The following is an 18,402-nucleotide window of genomic DNA, read 5'->3' as shown; positions in this document are numbered from 1 at the left end:
ACTGCCCGACGTCATCGAATCGGAGGTCGAGATCGAGCCGAGGCCACCGACATCGATCCGGAACCGCCTACCGGCGTCGTCAAGAACTGACATTGTGCCGAGGCCGCCGACATCGAACCGGAACCGCCTCACGGCGTCGACACGACTCCAGCGGCGTCGGAGCTTCAGAAAAAGGGCAGTAAGTGGAATAGAGGGCGCCTAAGGCCCTGTGGAATCCTAAGAGACTACTCTAGGGGTTAGAGAGGTGCTGGAACCAGCTTGATTGTGCCAGGGGTGAGCTGAGACTAATTCAGAGGGGTTGTGTAGAGTGAGAGAGCCAGGTCTCTAGTTTTCCCCCCTTGATCTACCTCAGTTTAGGCCTCAGCCTTGTCCAAGCCAGGGAGTAGACACCCTCAAGCCATCCACATAACCACAAGCTGTGCCTGGGCCAAATCAGCCCATAGTAATCTCAAATGTGATCTGATTCTATAAGTGTCACTGTCAGCTTTTAATTATTTATTGAGAGCACTGTATTTATTGTATTTAACTTATTTATTGCTTCACTGTATTTATTGTTCCACAGTATTTATTGTCGCACAATATTTATTGGTTTGCAGTATTTATTGCCTCAGAATATTTAATTGCCTGTATGTATTGCACTTATATTTATGCCTTAATTATTTATGATCACCCCTATTTATTGAATCATTAAGACAGTATTTATTTGACCTGCACTATTTAGAAAGCCTTGTATATTGTGATTGTGTTATTATTTATTTAATCAGCAACTAAGAGAAAAAGAAGATAAAGAAACATATTTTCATAATTTTTACGGTGTAGAGTCGTTTTTGGAACGGATGTACGCATGGTTATTGTATGGGTATGACGTATGCTTAGCACGGTGCCTGATTCCTGACCACTCGAGCCAAGCTACCACTGTGTATGTCTGGAGAGACCCCGTTACCACCACCCTTTCCGGTGTGGGAGTGGAGTATTTCCAACATTAATTGGTGTTCAGTGGTGGGATAGAGCTGTGCCTACGTATACTCAACAATAACTGTGGGTAGTCCATAGGCCTACACCGGGAGTTTTCTCAAAGCGGCCTTCCTAATTGTGAGCTTTTGTTTTTCCAAATTTACTCTGGTGGTGGGAGGAGGTATTATATAAGGTACCCCCCTGCATAGTTACTGCAAGTAACTGTCCTCTGACCTGAGTGGGCAAGATGGAGTTTGTACTGGAGAATTTAGAAACGTACACTGTGGCCCAACTCAGGGAGTTTTGTCAGCGGGAGGGGGTGTATTGTCCCCCAGGAGCAAAGAAGGGTGCACTCCAAACCAGCTTAAGGGCTTGGGGGGAGGCACGACGAGAAAGCAAGGCTGAGGAGGAGGACAGGGATAGAGAGCCCGACAGTGAGGGAGCTGGTTTGTACCAACCTGAGGTGGGGAACCTGTCAGCGGGGCCCAGGACACTTTCCAGGAAGGGCAGCAGTGCCTCTAGCGGTGGCTTGTCTGAAGTGGAGTTAACAGACCGGAGGGAGAAAAGACAGCTCACATGGGACTTAGCAAGGCTGGAGAAAGAGAAGGAGGAACAGAGGATGTCTCATGAGATAAGGCTGAAAGAGATAGATCTTCAGATCCTGAGAATCGGGGCACACCCTGTACCTAACGGTGGCAGCGAAGAAAGAGAGTACACCAGGGAACCCAAACCCTACCTGCCAAAGGACATAGTAGCTAGCTATGGGGTGGGTGACGATATCGCCAAGTGGCTAGCGGCCTATGAGGTCTCGTTAAGGGCCCATGGGGTTCCAGAGAAGTACTGGGGAGCGGGATTGTACAAGTACATGCCTCCAGCTGGTAGGGATGCATTATTGGCCCTCGAGGAGGATGAGCAGACCCACTACCCCACCATGAAGCTGGCGCTCATAAGAAAGTTTGGACTAACACCCGAAAAGTACAGACAGAAGTTCAGGGGTAGTCACAAACTGGGCACACAGAACTGGGTGGACTTCCTGGACTATGCAAAGAAGGCACTAGAGGGTTGGATTCAGGGCAGTGAAGTGAGGAACTACGAGGGGTTGTTTGATCTAGTACTGAAGGAACACCTGCCCAAAAAATGTTTCCCTGAACTGCGTCAACACCTGGTGGATAGCAAGCTGACCAGTCCCCGGAAGCTTGCTGAGGAGGCGGACATTTGGGCTAGTACCCGGGTGTCCACAAGGGGGACTGGAGGGGATACTCAAAAGGCCGGACAGGGCGCCCCCCAGAAGAAAGAGGGAGGGGAAAAGAAAAAGGAGTTCTCCAAAGGCTCCCAAAATAATTTCCAAGGAAAGGGAACAGGATTCACCCCTAGGGCTAACCCACCCAGAAACCCTAATCCTGGCCAGAGTCAGCAGCCAAGGGTTGTCCATTGCTACGAGTGCGGTGGCGTTGTACACTATAAGGGAGATCCGAAGTGCCTGAAACGACCACCCCCTCCCATTGGAGGAAAGACCCCCGGAGTAGCTAGTGCAGTGCTCGGGGAGGAGATGCCCTTAACTAAGGGAAGGGAGTGGGCGGGTGTCACTTTAGTGTCCCTGGGAGAACGGGAGATGGTTCCCAAGATCCAGGTGCCCGCAAATACCGTAAAGTATGGGCAGTGGGTCACCATCAACGGCCAAAGAGGGGAGGCCTCCGAGAGACACAGGAGCCAGTATGACTATGGTACGTAGCCAACTGGTGTCTCCAGAGCAGGTAATTCCCGATGTACTCCACCCAGCCACGATGGCTGACGGCAGAACAGGCCACTATCCAGTGGCCGAGGTTCCCTTTGAATGGGGGGGGGGGGTTGCAGGTTCACTTCGAGTTGCCGTAAGCCCTGCCGTGCCAGTCGATTGTCTACTGGGGAATGACATGGAGCACAATGCTTGGAAGGAGGTGGAATACCGGACTCATACTGAGATGCTGGGTACACCTGACTGGGCCTGTGTGAGCACAGGGTCCGCGACTACCCAGAGAGGGAGTTCGTTTCGGCTGGAGCCTGGAACAAAGGCCCAGCCAGCTGCCAGTCAAGGGAAGAACCGAGGACAGGAGGAGCCTGCCTCGGCGTCCACACCCCGTAGGACGGATAGGCCACCGGAGGTGGTGGAGCAGGAGTCTGCGGTGGGGGACGTTATCAAACTGGAGGACCTACCCATCCCGGCCGAGTGGCACGTGGAGGGAGGCCCGTCCAGGGAGGAATTCTGCCAGGGCCAGAGGGAGTGCCCTACCCTTGAGGGGCTAAGGCGTCAGGCCCAAGCCCAGGCAGCAGGGAATGTTGAAGGGAACTACAGTGTTTACTGGGAGGATGGCCTCCTCTACAGTGAACCCAAGGCACCCCTACATGGATCGTCACGAGCCTTGGTAGTCCCTCAACGTTATCGAGCCTTCCTTCTGGAGTTGGCTCACGAGATCCCATTGGCAGGACACCTGGGGCAAGACAAGACCTTCGCTCGTCTTGTCCCACACTTTTATTGGCCTCAGATGAAAGTGTCGTCCGATACCTACTGCTGGACATGTGTGTCTTGCCAAGCCAGTGGGAAAACAGGGGTGAAGCTGAAAGCTCCCCTGGAACCACTTCCTGTCGTTAGCACCCCCTTTGAAAGGGTGGGCATCGACATTGTGGGTCCGTTAGATCCGCCAACGTCAGCTGGTCACAGGTTTATCCTGGTCCTGGTGGATCATGCCACACGGTACCCAGAGGCAATACCTCTGAGGACCATAACAGCACCTGTTGTGGCTAGGGCCCTGATGGGAATCTTTACCCGAGTGGGTTTTCCCAAGGAAGTTGTGTCCGACAGGGGGACCAACTTCATGTCAGCGTACATGCGGGCGATGTGGAAGGAGTGTGGAGTGACCTACCGGTTCACCACTCCTTACCACCCCCAGACCAATGGTCTGGTGGAGAGGTTTAACAAAACCTTGAAGGGCATGATCCGAAGTCTGCCTGAAAGCCTGCGGAGGAAATGGGACGTCCTCCTACCCTGTTTACTCTTTTCCTACAGGGAAGTGCCACAGAAGGGAGTGGGCTTCAGCCCCTTCGAGCTTCTGTATGGGCACCCTGTACGTGGACCTCTCAACCTGGTGAGAGACGGATGGGAAAGAACTCCCAGAAAGCTTCCCCAGGACGTGGTGAGCTACATGCTGGCCTTCCGGAGCCAAATGGCTAAGTTGTGGAAGCAAGCTTCTGACAACTTGGAAGCCAGCCAAGCAGTGATGAAGGCGTGGTATGACCACAATGCTCACCCGGTGGAGTTGGAGCCTGGCCAGAAGGTGTGGGTGATCGAACCAGGAGAGCTTAGTGCCCTCAAGGATCGCTGGTCAGGACCCTTTGAGGTGTTGGAGAAGAAGGGTAAGGCTACCTACTTGGTGGACCTGAAGACCCCTCGTCAGCCCCTACGGGTGCTGCACGCCAACCGCCTCAAACCCCACCACGAGAGGCCCGAAGTCATCTTGATGATGGTGACTGACGGAGCAGAGGACGCGGAAAGCGAGCCTCTCCCAGATTTGTTTGCGTCTCAAGAGAAGGATGGGTCGGTGGAGGGAGTGATTCTCTCCCCATCTCTAACTCCTGAACAGCAGGAGGACTGCCGCCAGGTCCTGGGGCAGTACTCTTCGTTGTTCTCCCTTGTCCCGGGTAGGACTCACCTGTGCGTCCATGACGTGGACACAGGAGACAGCCCACCTGTGAAGTCCAAGATCTACCGGATGTCAGACAAGGTGAAGGCCAGCATTAACGGTGAAGTCACTAAGATGCTGGAGCTAGGAGTGATCGAACCTTCTAGCAGCCCCTGGTCCAGTCCGGTGGTGTTAGTACCAAAAGCTGCACCACCGGGTGCCCAACCAGAACTGAGGTTCTGTGTGGACTACCGGGGACTGAATTCAGTAACCAAAACTGATGCTCATCCGATCCCTAGGGCGGATGAATTGATTGACCGGCTGGGAGCTGCCCAATATCTAAGTACCTTTGACCTTACTTCTGGGTACTGGCAGATCTCTTTGACTGATGGAGCAAGGGAAAGGTCAGCCTTCTCCACGCCCAATGGCCACTACCAGTTCTGTGTGATGCCCTTTGGGCTCAAGAACGCACCTGCCACGTTTCAGCGCCTGGTAAACCAGATCCTCACCGGAATGGAGAGTTTCTCTGCTGCTTATCTGGATGACATAGCCGTCTTCAGTAACAGCTGGGAGGATCACTTGCGTCACCTGCAAGCTGTTCTCCAGGCCCTGAGACAAGCTGGATTGACGATCAAGGCCAGCAAGTGCCAGATCGGGCAGGGGTCGGTAGTGTACCTTGGACACTTGGTGGGTAGGGGAGCGGTGCAACCCCTCCAGGCGAAGATCGAGGCCATCATGGCCTGGGAACCCCCCAAGACACAGACTGAGGTCCGAGCTTTTCTGGGCCTCACGGGATATTACCGCCGCTTCGTGAAGGGGTACGGTACCATCGTACCCCCCCTCACGGAGCTCACGTCCAAGAAACAACCTCGACGGGTAGTCTGGACGGAGGCTTGTCAGCAGGCCTTTGTGATATTGAAGAAAGCCATGTGCGAGGCCCCGGTCTTGCGGGCCCCAGACTTTTCCAAGGAGTTCATTGTCCAGACGGATGCATCAGAACATGGCATTGGGGCAGTGTTATCGCAACTCAATGAAGAGGGTCTGGATCAACCCGTGGTCTTCCTATCCCGGAGACTACTTCCCAGGGAACAGAAGTGGAGTGCAATAGAGCGTGAAGCCTTTGCAGTGGTATGGGCTCTGAAGAAGTTGCAGCCATACCTGTTTGGCTCGCACTTCCTGGTTCAGACCGACCACAGACCCCTTCGTTGGCTGATGCAGATGAAGGGGGAGAATCCCAAGTTGTTGAGGTGGTCTATCTCCCTACAGGGAATGGACTTTCAGGTGGAACATCGGCCTGGAGTGGACCACTCCAATGCAGACGGTCTCTCAAGGTATTTCCGCCTTAGTGATGAGAACTCCCAAGGGGTTGGGTAGCTCTCCCCACTTTCAGCTGGGGGGGACGCGTGTTAGACCTGTCAGCCCTTTGTGTGGTCCCTCCTCATCATTATTTATTTTGTCCCACTTTTGCCTCAAACCCTGTTAGAATTTTTCCTTTTTGGGAACCACCAGACTTTTTAGTGTTGCTGCAGATTCAGGGAGCCATTTTATCTACCCCTGGAACTTCTGTCTGAGGGCCTGGAGCACAAAATGGTGGCCACCTGTGACATCATCAGAGCCCACTGGAACCTACTAGCATCTTCCAGAACATTCCAGAACCCTGTGACAGTTGGAGGCGGTTTAGAATGTTGGGAAGCTAAGACAGAGAGTTGGCAGTTGGAGTTGGCAGTTGGCACCTGACTGGTGAAGAGAGAGCAGCAGAAACCTGAAGGAGGAAGGAGTGAGGCAGCAGGGGTGGAAACTTGTGCCTGGAGTGGGGTCCATAAACCCACCCTTGATACTAGTCCCTACTGACTGAGCCCAGCCTGGAGCCCTGTGTGGGAAGAAGCCAGAAAAACCATCTTAAGGACCTGGACAGCAGGAACAGGCCTTAGAAACAAAGAACAGCAAGATCCTGACCTGGATACTGGTTTCCCTGGAGTCCGACGTCGAGAAGCTAGAGACCCGGAGCCCGAGGTGGAGAAGCGGCGCTGACTGGAAAAGCAGACGTCGTACCCGGAGCCGCCAGAGGTCGAGAGAGGGCGCCGACGGAGGTCGTGAGGAGTACCAGAGGTCGAGGAGGAAGTCACCCGAGGTCGAGTGAGCGGCGTCGACGGGGGAGTGAAGTCCGCCCTCCGGAGTCACCGGAGACCGAGGTGAAGCGTGCCGGAGGTCGGGAGTGGAGATCGCACTTCGGAGTCGCCGGAACCTGAAAGAAGCACCGGAGGTCGGGAGTGGAGGTCGCACTCCGGAGTCGCCGGAACCTGAGGAGAGGAGCACCGGAGATCGGGAGTGAGGATCGCACTCCGGAGCCGCCGGAAGTCGACATCGAGCCAAGGCCGGCCGACGTCATCGAACCTGAGGTCGCCATCGGACTGGAGCCGCCCGAAGTCGACATCGAGCCAAGACTGCCCGACGTCATCGAATCGGAGGTCGAGATCGAGCCGAGGCCACCGACATCGATCCGGAACCGCCTACCGGCGTCGTCAAGAACTGACATTGTGCCGAGGCCGCCGACATCGAACCGGAACCGCCTCACGGCGTCGACACGACTCCAGCGGCGTCGGAGCTTCAGAAAAAGGGCAGTAAGTGGAATAGAGGGCGCCTAAGGCCCTGTGGAATCCTAAGAGACTACTCTAGGGGTTAGAGAGGTGCTGGAACCAGCTTGATTGTGCCAGGGGTGAGCTGAGACTAATTCAGAGGGGTTGTGTAGAGTGAGAGAGCCAGGTCTCTAGTATTCCCCCCTTGATCTACCTCAGTTTAGGCCTCAGCCTTGTCCAAGCCAGGGAGTAGACACCCTCAAGCCATCCACATAACCACAAGCTGTGCCTGGGCCAAATCAGCCCATAGTAATCTCAAATGTGATCTGATTCTATAAGTGTCACTGTCAGCTTTTAATTATTTATTGAGAGCACTGTATTTATTGTATTTAACTTATTTATTGCTTCACTGTATTTATTGTTCCACAGTATTTATTGTCGCACAATATTTATTGGTTTGCAGTATTTATTGCCTCAGAATATTTAATTGCCTGTATGTATTGCACTTATATTTATGCCTTAATTATTTATGATCACCCCTATTTATTGAATCATTAAGACAGTATTTATTTGACCTGCACTATTTAGAAAGCCTTGTATATTGTGATTGTGTTATTATTTATTTAATCAGCAACTAAGAGAAAAAGAAGATAAAGAAAGATATTTTCATAATTTTTACGGTGTAGAGTCGTTTTTGGAACGGATGCACGCATGGTTATTGTATGGGTATGACGTATGCTTAGCACGGTGCCTGATTCCTGACCACTCGAGCCAAGCTACCACTGTGTATGTCTGGAGAGACCCCGTTACCACCACCCTTTCCGGTGTGGGAGTGGAGTATTTCCAACACCTGGGATACTAGGACCCAACATGGAATCTCTAGTAACCATGGCACCATGACATCAGCTGAAGAGTCTGCTTCAGATGCCACACAAGTCTTTAAGCTGGTCCAAAACACAGGCTGCAAACCCCTACTCCTGCGAGCTAATATTGGGGTACCCCAAATTATTCTAGGATGACACACTTAACACTTTAAAATAGATGAGTGAACAATCATAAGCTTTGCAGCAGTTTTAGGGCAGTTTCAGGCTATAGACTGACACAAAAGTGGATACTATGTAAACTAATTCAAACTGTACTCAAAGTGTCACACATAAAGCAGCAAAACGTCACTCTAGTACACTTAATCAATGGAAGTGTCACACATAAACATACTGAAACTTGGTAGTTACATTTCTGTGGGTTTTGATGCAGGAGAGGGATGGAGCAAAGATGGTGGTGTGGTGAGACAGGTTTATCTCTCCTCTGCCCTGCTGAATATACTCCCTTTGCTGGCCAACCAAGGCCCATTAGAAACATAGAATTGGAGAGCAGTACCACCCTAACCTCTTTCTGGCAGCTCAGCGGCTTCCGATAGGCCATACAGTTGCCCCTAATTCTAAAAAGCCTGGATTGTGACATGCACACCAGTGCTTAATTTGTAAAATATGAAGTGCCAGGGCTCTGGTCAGGAGGCCACTGCAGCTTGCACCCCTCATCGCCCCAGTGATCGCTGCCGAAAAACTACTAACCATCTCTCCCGCATGTAAATGCAACAGTTCAGATGATTCCAGGTTCCCAAAGCTAAAGGAATGGCTGGGGAGTCAGGTCTGAACAATTTTTTAATGTACATTGTTTTCCTGAACAACTGTTCTACTGTTCATCTCTAAATTGCATGAGCAGCGCCACCTTGTGGCAGGCTGCCCTAAGTGTGGTGTTGACAATAAGGTGCCGGTGCCGAGCACCGGAAACCAATTAAGTGCCGGTGCTCAGCACCGGAAAGCACCAGCTCAAATTAAGCACTGATGCACACGATTGTGACTGTGGGATTAGAAAGCTCAGAAAGTGTGGTGGAGGAGCTTGTCGGTGAGCTCTAAAGGCATACAGGTGAATTAGACCCACCTGGAGGACAGACAGCAAAGTACAGCAGCACAAGGGCAGACATGGTAACTTAGAGTTGAAACTCACTATGAGAGACGAGGCGGGGCCTAACGTGGGGGTCTGTGGAGTGGGTGGGGTCATTATCCTTGGCTTATGAGACATGAGGATCCACGCCCATTTAGAGGCTTGGGAGTTTGTGCCAAGCGTTGGCCCTGCCCTTTCCCCCCCCAAAATACAAGCCAAATACTTTGAGGCTGTGACCAATGTCCTAGGGAGGTTGGACCCTGCCCCATGGGCATCAGCATTGCAGAGCCTCCAAACCGACCCTGCATAGGGGTTTGCAGCTGATTTTACCCCCCACTATTTGATATCAGCTCCTCTCAGGGAGTTCATGTGAGCAGAGCCAATATTGTGTGACACACAGTGACACAGAGTGGCACTGCGGGAAGCCTTAAGTGACAGCAGGGGTGCAGAACAGGGTGCAGTTAGAGGAGTGGGGGCCATGGAAGGGCTGTAGATATCAGAATGACTTAGTGAATAGTCTGGAGATAGTGGCTCCCCAGGACAGTAAACAGCAGAAGTCGCAGTGGAAAAGCAGCACATGACATTAAAATGAGGCAACATCCAGACCCTGAATCAAATGCAGACTGAAAAGTAAGTAAAGTAAGTAAGGATTTTTAAAGTGCACGAATGTCAAGGCGTCTTGGCGCTGGAGGAAGCAAAAGAGAGCAGAGGGCAAAGTCAGGGAAACGTTTGAAGCTATAGGGAGGGAAAAAGCCAGGTTTTGGACTGTTTCCTGAACAGGGACCTAGATGGAATTAGTCGGATGTTGATGGGAAGTTTGTTTCGGAGTCTGGGTGCCATGAAAGAGATGCGTCTGCCTCCCCATCTGGTTTTGTTCACTCTGGGAACAAAGGCCAGAGCTTTATTGGCTGATCTTAAACTTCGTCGGGGGGCGTGCCATTGAAATAGTTTTTGGTAATCAGTAGGCCCACCCCCGTAAAGGGCTTTGTGGACCAGGCAGAGTGCCTTGAACTCTGTTCTCTGTTTGACGGGGAGCCAATGTAGTGTTCTAATGGCACCAGATATATAACCAAATTTAGGAATATTTAACAGAGTGCGCACCACTTCATTCAGTAAGGATTGAAGTTTCAAGAGCTGGCGTTTGTCAATGCCTCGGTACAGGGCGTTACAATAGTCTATGCGGGAGAGAACATGGGCCACAACAACTATTTTCCTCAGATCCATAGGTAAGAATGGCAGGATTTTAAGCAGCACCGTTAAAAGTAAATAGCAAGCAGATTTAAGCTGTTTAATCTGAGCTGAGAAATTAAGCTTGGTGTCCTACAGGAAACCAAGGTTTGTCACTTTTGAGGTTGGGCTCGGACAGGGTCCGCCAATGCTGGCCATCAAGATGGGGACCAGATAGGGGGGCCCTTCCCAAATTCCATGACCTCGGTCTTTTTGGTATTCAATTTGAGGTGATTCTTATGCATCCGTTTCATGATGTGGCTTAGACAGCTATGGAATTTGTCTGCTACCGAATTGGTCATCGTTGAAATGGAGATAATAATTTGGGGATCGTCCACGTACGAAACAAGTGAGAAGTCATGGTTCTCAATGAGCTTGGCTAATGGAGTAACATATATGTTGAATAGAGTAGGAGAAAGGGCGGACCCTTGTGGGACTCCCCCAGGAAGGTAAAAATGTCCTGATTCTAGGGTGTCCCAGCACACCCTCTGTTCTCTAGCTGAGAGAAAGGAAGTAAGAAGGGTGAGTGCGGAGTCACCAATTTCCATTGCCTCCAGCCAACGCGTAAGTACGGCATGGTTTACCGTATCGAACGTGGCTGAGAGGTCAAGTAGGATTAGGATGGCCCTGCCCCCTTATCGATTTGCTGGCGAATTTCTTCAGTAACCATAACTAAGGCAGACTCTGTGGAGTGGCTGGAGGGAAAGCCATGTTGTGTTGGATGGAGAAGATTATTGGCATCTAAGTATTCCATGAGTTACAAGTTAATGGCTTTTTACTGAACTTTTGCTGCTAATGGCAGACATGCAATCGGGTGATAATTTGTAACTTCAAGAGGATCCAGGGAGGGTTTCTTTAAAATAGGTCTGATGCATGCTTTCTTCCAAGATGTTAGAAAGACACCCATGTTGATAACATTGTTCAAGAGGGGGGCAAGTATGGTACTGACTTTGTTCGAAACCCCATGGATGATGTTTGGAGGGCAAGGGTCAGGTGGAGAGCCTGACTTGATCGCCTGTAATTGTTCATTTACCCCATCAATAGTCAGTAGGGAGAAACAGTTAAGGTGACAGGTGGTAGGTGGGGGAATTTCCGAAGCAGAGGGCTGAGGTAAAGAGTAGCCAGCATTCAGCTTTTCTAGCTCCTGGTATATTATTTGGACCTTAGACTGGAAGAAGATGGCCATTTTATCAACAAGACCTTGATCAGGGGAGAACCCATTGCCCTGTTGAAGTTTGGCTAGTGCATTGACAGACTTCAAGATCTCTCTAGCTGAGTTATTGCACCCCTCAATTTTGCTAGTGAAGAAGTTCTATTTTGATCTTATAATGGCAGCTTTATAGTCTGTCAATGCTAGACTGTAGTTCTTTTTGGCCGACACACTGTAGTCCTTCCTCGATTCTCGTTCTAAACGTTGACACGTAGATTTGAGTGTTTTCAGCTCAAGGCTATACCATGGGGCACTGAGCTTCTTCTTACATTGTTTCATTAATCTTACTGGGGCCAATTTGTTAACAGCTTACATGATTCGGTCATCATAGCTCTCAGCTGCCGCATTGGAATCAGCAGTTAAGATGGGCATATTGGGTCCAGTATTTCTGTTAGCATCTCAGAGCTAACATTGCGCCAAGACCGCCCCTGACTGATGAAGGTTCGTCAGCCAATGTCACAACAGCCACCTAAGGTAGGGTGACCAGAATTTTAAAGCCAAAAACCGGGACATTTCACAAAAATAGAAGAAGGACTACAATTTTACTTCAAGCGATGAGAGCGCTCCTCAGCAGAGAATTACAGAACAGGCAGTAAAAACATACATAACATGTAATTTTTAAACCCAGTAGCTTACCTGCTAATTAAATTGCTTTCTTGAAACAACTGCTAACTTTCCCTGCTTTGTAAAACACAAAACACCTCCCACCGTTTTCAGTCGACCATCTCTAAAAACCGGGATATGAGCTAAATTTCTTGAAATTTGCTGGGACAGCTAGTTAAAAACAGGGACCGTCCTGGCAAAACGGGGACACCTGGTCACCCTTACCTAAGGTGCCATCACAGCCTCATGACACTGAGCAAAGGCTTGCTTACTAGAGACATGTCTACCGGATACATCTACCTCACCACAATAGCTAGCAAAGCAAGACCTGGGTCACTCAGGGTAGCCAATCAAGGGGTTAAAACAGGAATAGCTTCCTCCCTCCTGCTAAGGCACCCAAATTATGCACAGTGCATGATTTGATATGATATTTGCATGTGGAGCCCATCGGCACACATTTTTGGGGACTGTCATTTAATTTTTTCATAAGAGTTTCACCTAGAACAAGAGAGAGAAGAACACAAAAGGAACAAAGAAGAAGACAAATAAAGACATGCAAAAACAGTGACAAAGAAAGCAGGATGAAAAATAACTTAAAAGGGTGAGATAAAGGGGCAGGGAGTGTCTGATGGTGGATGAAACAGGTATCAGGTGGAATCAAGACTTTGCGGTCTTTAGCTTCCACACCCTGGCCTCAGTCCGCAGACATCTGAACAAAACGTTTGGCCCCAGCACTTGTTCCTTTACAAATTGACTCTATTCCCAGGAAATGACAGCTACTGCCACTTAGAGCACATAGGCAATGTTAAAAGAAGATGCAACGCCACTGCCACTATAAATTATATAATTGTGTAAAGTAACACATCACCGACAGTGCAGCCTGCCAGTATGCCCGCAGTCTCCAACTGACACAATGGAACATACTTCCATGGAGACTGTGACCATTCCTGGCACGAGCTGTACACATGTACTAAAAGCCGCTGTGCATAAACAACCAACACACATCCCCCTTACATAACAATGCAAAAACAAAGTAACAAAAAACAAAGCTAAAAAAAACTATATACAATGAGCAACAATACATAACAAAATGAACATTCCACAACTCCTCTGGGACCTGAAACCCAAAAGGTTAGTCAACATCCCCGACAAGAACACCACACTACTTCATGACAAAATCTCTGAAGCAAATAGGAATCTTCCTGCATCACATGGCAAGGCGATCAGATCCACTAAATTGTATGGCACCCCTCCTGGCAACCTCACCAGAAGAACGTGCCCCTTCAGCAGCTGACAGTTTAGTCCCAGGATACTTCACTAGCCTGGACATGCTCCACTTGCAACCAGTATGAACTGTCACCACATTTCTTTTAATGGATTTTGAAAACAAAATGGCCCATGTACTCGGTTTCCCTCTTCCTCTACCATCTCACTTTCTTTATTAGAAATTGATGCCCCACTATCCACTTCTTGTCCCTCACTGAGTTCCTCCCATCATATCTGCACTTGTACTTCTGCTGGTAAGAACTGATTCTGGCAACAGTCTCCTCCTTGCTCAAATTGGAAGAACCTTTAGTGGGCAGCCACGCTGGATTGTGTTTGGAAGTGGCCACTCTGCCCCTTCAAGACTCTAAAGGTGATCTTTGTGTTATGCAATTAGGAGTGGTGCGATTTGCCCAGCACATGTCCCTCAGCACTCGCTTGAGTGGTCCCCTTATCTCCACAACTCTACACGTAAGCCATCACTATCCTATTCATGTGCTCCGCCAGGCTATTGGCTTGCGGCACATAGAGAGTTGTCCTCTGAAGCATTATTTTGAACTGATTTGGGAATCTCCTGCAAGGTGAACTGCATCCCGTTATCCGTCACCAAGTACTTGGGCATGCCTTCCCCTGAAAACTCATCCCTGAGGAATGCTAACACCGTCCTCGTGCATACCATACCAACACATCTGGTTGACACCCACTTGGAAGTGTAGTCCACCAAGAATATCACAAACCATTAAGTCTGCGGCAAAATCATTAAGGGTCCCATGATGCCTAGACCTAACTTCATTCATGACTCTTCTGGCACAACGATTCTGGATAAGGGAGCCTTATTTACTGTTAGACCTGGTACCATTGCTGGTTTAGATGCTTTGGGCACTGTGCTACTGCTATTCAGTGCCACAGTGCAAATGCTCCCTATGTTAAATTGATATATTGATTAGTGACTCCATGATTGGGTTACTTTACTTGTCAGACCCTAGTACAGTGCACCATGTGTGCCCAGGGCTTGTAAATCAAATGCTGCTAGTGTGCTTGCAGCACTGGTCGTGCCACCCACAGAAGCAGCTTGTAAAGTGTGTCTCAGGCCTGCCATTGCAGAGCCTGTGTGCAGTCCGTGACTGCCATGTTGACTAACCAAGTGCACCCATCTGCCAGTCCCTAAACCTTCCATTTTCTTCATATCAGACACCCCTATGGTAGGCTCAAGGGCAGGGTGCATTGTAAGTATAAGGTAGGACTTGCCCTGGTGTGTGTGGCATCTTCTAATAGTGAATTACAGCCATTTTCGTTTTTCACTATTGCAAGGATACCTGATCCCCATAGGCCAGAATGGGCAGTTTGATTATTACATCTTATAATCCTAACTGACTCAGGGAACTAGGTAGAAATTTGAGTTTAGTATGCCTGAACTCAGAATGATAAAATACATCTTTTAGTGAAGTTGGTTTTAACATTCTGTGTTTGAAAATACCACTTTTAGAAAGTAGGTATTTTCTTGCTTAACTGTCCAAGCCTGCCTCTGCTAGGTTGTGTATTGTGTGTCTGGTTCTGTGAGTGAAAGGGCTGGGGGACTCCAGGAGAGAGGGTGAGTCAGCACAGGGTTGAATAGAAAGATCTGCATGTAGATGGGTGGGAGGAGCTGCACCTGGGACCTGAATAGGGCTGTGCCTTCCCTCCACAATGCTGGCTCCACCTCCGGTGGTGCGTCTGATGTCCCTGGCCTGCACTGTGAAAGGAAAGAAGGAGTCTTGTCAACAAAGTGCTCCAGGACTGACCAGAACCGGTTTGGACTAGGCAAAGGCCTCTCTGCCGTCAGAGAACAAAGAGAAAAGTAGTATAAATATGGGGACCCAGACCCCAAGACTTGAGATCACTTCTGGAACAACAAGACGAACCTCTGCCAAGGAGAAAAACCAAAGGAATCTGTAGGAGTTGTACTGCCCCCCTGCCAGTGTGCTGTGTTGCTGGGTTGGCCTACAGTGGTTTCTTCAGTGCCAAGGAGAGGAAAAGGAACTTTCAAAGGACTTTCATCATCTTGCAGAATATTACTCCAAGGGCTTGAACTTGTGCTTGCCTCCTGCTGAAGTCTCAGGGACAAAAGACTTCACCACCAGCTCCCCTCTGAATTTCATTGCTGGGAATTCTATCTGTAGAAGCCTGCGTGTCACTGGGAGCTAGAAGCGCGATGCAGCAAAAAGAAGTGTGTTGCCGTCACAGCTGTAGTCGTCGCATCGCCGGAGAAACGTGCCGCTGCCCGCATCTTCCAGAACCGTGCCTTCGTCGCAGCTGTCTGCTGTCGCATCACCGGAGAAGCGTGTCACCACCATGAGGGTCGCCGTCACATCACCGGAGAAGCGCGTCGCAGGGCCTGTCGCGGCTTCAAAGTACAGAGTCGCCGCAAGGCTGCCAGGGCGCGTACGCATCGTCTTCACATCGTCGCATCAAGGGCACCATTTTATCGCATTGCACCGGATTGTCACATCGCATCGAGGTGCCATCTTGCCGCATTGCAACCGGGCTGCAGCACGAGAATCAACGCATCACCTCCTCTCTGGTAAGGATCAAGACACATCCCCTCCTCTGTGCAAGCATTGAGGTGCGACGCATCGTCTCCCCCGAAGCAAGGAACCAACGCATCTCCAACGCTGCAAGCCTTTTGTTTATTTTGCGTTACTCATCCAGGTACTTTTGTGAGAACTGTGTCGCATTTACCATCATCTTGAACTAAGTTAGTTCTACCATCTTGAAGTTAAATTTGAGTACAGTATTGTGGATTTTTGTCGTTTGTGGTCTTGTGTTAAGTCTATATAAAGAATACTTATTTTTATAATACCTGTATGGTGTCCATCTGTAGTGTTTTCACTGTATTACTGTGTGTGTTCACAAATGCTTAACACACTGCCTCTGAGATCAGCCTGTCTGCTCGGGCCAAGCTACCAAGGGGGTGAGCAGGAGTTGTCCAGTAGCGTAATCCCCTTTCCCTGATTTAGAAGCAAGGGTCCCTATTTGGTCAAAGGTACCTACCTCTGCCAGCTAGAGGCTCCCAGTTCTAACATTGGTGGCAGTGGTTAGGATTTGGACCTGCATTTGTGACTAATATGCAGTAATTGGTGTACACTACTAGTGAGTGCAGACCAAAAGCAACCACATACTTTTTTGGTAGATTTTTTTTTTCCTTGGACTGTTATTTTTCCTGAGAACTGCCAATTCTTACTGCCATGAGCAGACCAGCATCTGTTGCATCTATGGATCTCAATTTTGAGGAAGGGAGGTTGGAAACCTACACTTTGAAACAGTTCAAGCATCTCTGCAAGAAATTGAAAGTTGCTACACCAGGCATTTCTAAAAAGGATGACTACCAAAAGGCGCTGAGGGCCTGGGTAGAAGCAAGAAATGCCCCATAGTCAGTGGTGGAGCCAGCTGGGGATGCAGATGGGCAACTGGATAGGCCAGTGTTTCCAGCCAGGGAAGGGGTACCGTCCCCACCTGGCAGTAGTGTCTCTTCCAAAGACCTGTCCCCGAGAGAGTTGGAAGACAGGGGGAGAAATAAGGCACTCAAGCTAGAGATGGCTAAGCTTAAGATGGAGGGTCAGAGGGAAATAGAGAATAACAAGTTGCCCTTGGAGAGAGAGAGAATGAGAATGGAGCATGAGAGGATGTTGAGGGAGTTAGAGATCAAGGCAAAGGGCCTAGAGATCGCTCCCTCTGGTCGCAGCGCACCCTCTGTGCCTTCAGAAAGCAGAGTGTATATTCCCAAGGATGTCATCAAAGATTTCCACAAGCATGAGGATATTGGGCAGTGGTTTGCAGTCTATGAGATAGCAATGTTGGCCCACCGGGTCCCTGAGAAGGAATGGGGAGCTGAGTTGTCGGGCCGCTTTGTGAGTCAGGGGAGGGATACTTTGTTAGACCTGCCCAGTGAGAATAGGATGTCTTATGCCCACATGAAGGAAGACCTGATGACAAGGTATGGTTTGACCCCAGAACTCTATAGACAGAGGTTCAGGAGTTGCAAGAAGCTGGAGGGAACCACTTGGGTGGAATATGTGTCTTTCTGTTGCAGAGCTATGGATGGTTGGGTGAAGGGTAGCAAAGTGGATACTTTTGAAGAGCTCTATGATTTGTTTGCATTGGAGCACTTGTCTGCTAACTGTTTTCCAGAGCTACGCCAGCACCTTATTGATAGCAAGTTAACTAACCCTAGGAAGCTTGCTAAGGAGGCGGACCACTGGGTCAGTACCAGGGTCCACAAGGGTCATGTGGGAGATTCCGCCAAAGGTGGGCAGGGTCCCCAGCAGAAGAGTGGGGGGGACAAGAGTAAACAGAGGGAGTTCCAGAAAGGGCCCGAAGCAATTCCAATGGGAACCAAGAGAAGGGTTCCCAGCCTCCCCCTGAAAAGAAGCAAGAGGCCCCGACAGGTAAACCTGTTCAGAGGGGCCCCTACAAGTGCTTTACGTGTGGTCAAGTGGGCCACCGTTGGTTTGATGCACAGTGTCCCATGAAGGATTCCAGAGTGCCACCACGTGCACCACCCCATCACATGGCGAGTGTAGCCCTGGGAGGGGAGGAGAAGGGTGCCCAAGGTGTGTGGGGTCCCGCAGAAATGTCCCTTGTCGCATTAGGAGACTTTGAGATTGTCCCTCAAACTCAGCTGCCAGATAACACTAAGAGATACAGGCAGTGGGTGACCATCAATGGCCATAGAGTGGAGGCTCTTTTTGACACGGGAGCCAGTGTGACAGCTGTCAAGTGTCACCTGGTGTCTCAAGAGCAGGTTGTTCCCAATGCCTTTTACCTAGTTGTTGCTGCTGACAACACAGAGAGCCACTGCAAGGTGGCTCAGGTTCCCTTTGAGTGGGGGCGGTCTCTGGTACTCTTCAAGTAGCTGTGAGGCCAGCCATGCCTGTGGATTGTCTGTTGGGCAATGATTTGGAAAGCTCTTCTTGGGCTAAGGTGGAGATGA

This window comes from Triturus cristatus, chromosome 12 (genome assembly GCF_964204655.1).
Source record: "Triturus cristatus chromosome 12, aTriCri1.1, whole genome shotgun sequence".
Taxonomy (NCBI): domain Eukaryota; kingdom Metazoa; phylum Chordata; class Amphibia; order Caudata; family Salamandridae; genus Triturus; species Triturus cristatus.
The sequence above is the reverse complement of the archived record's forward strand: the minus strand, read 5'-3'. Positions refer to the sequence as shown.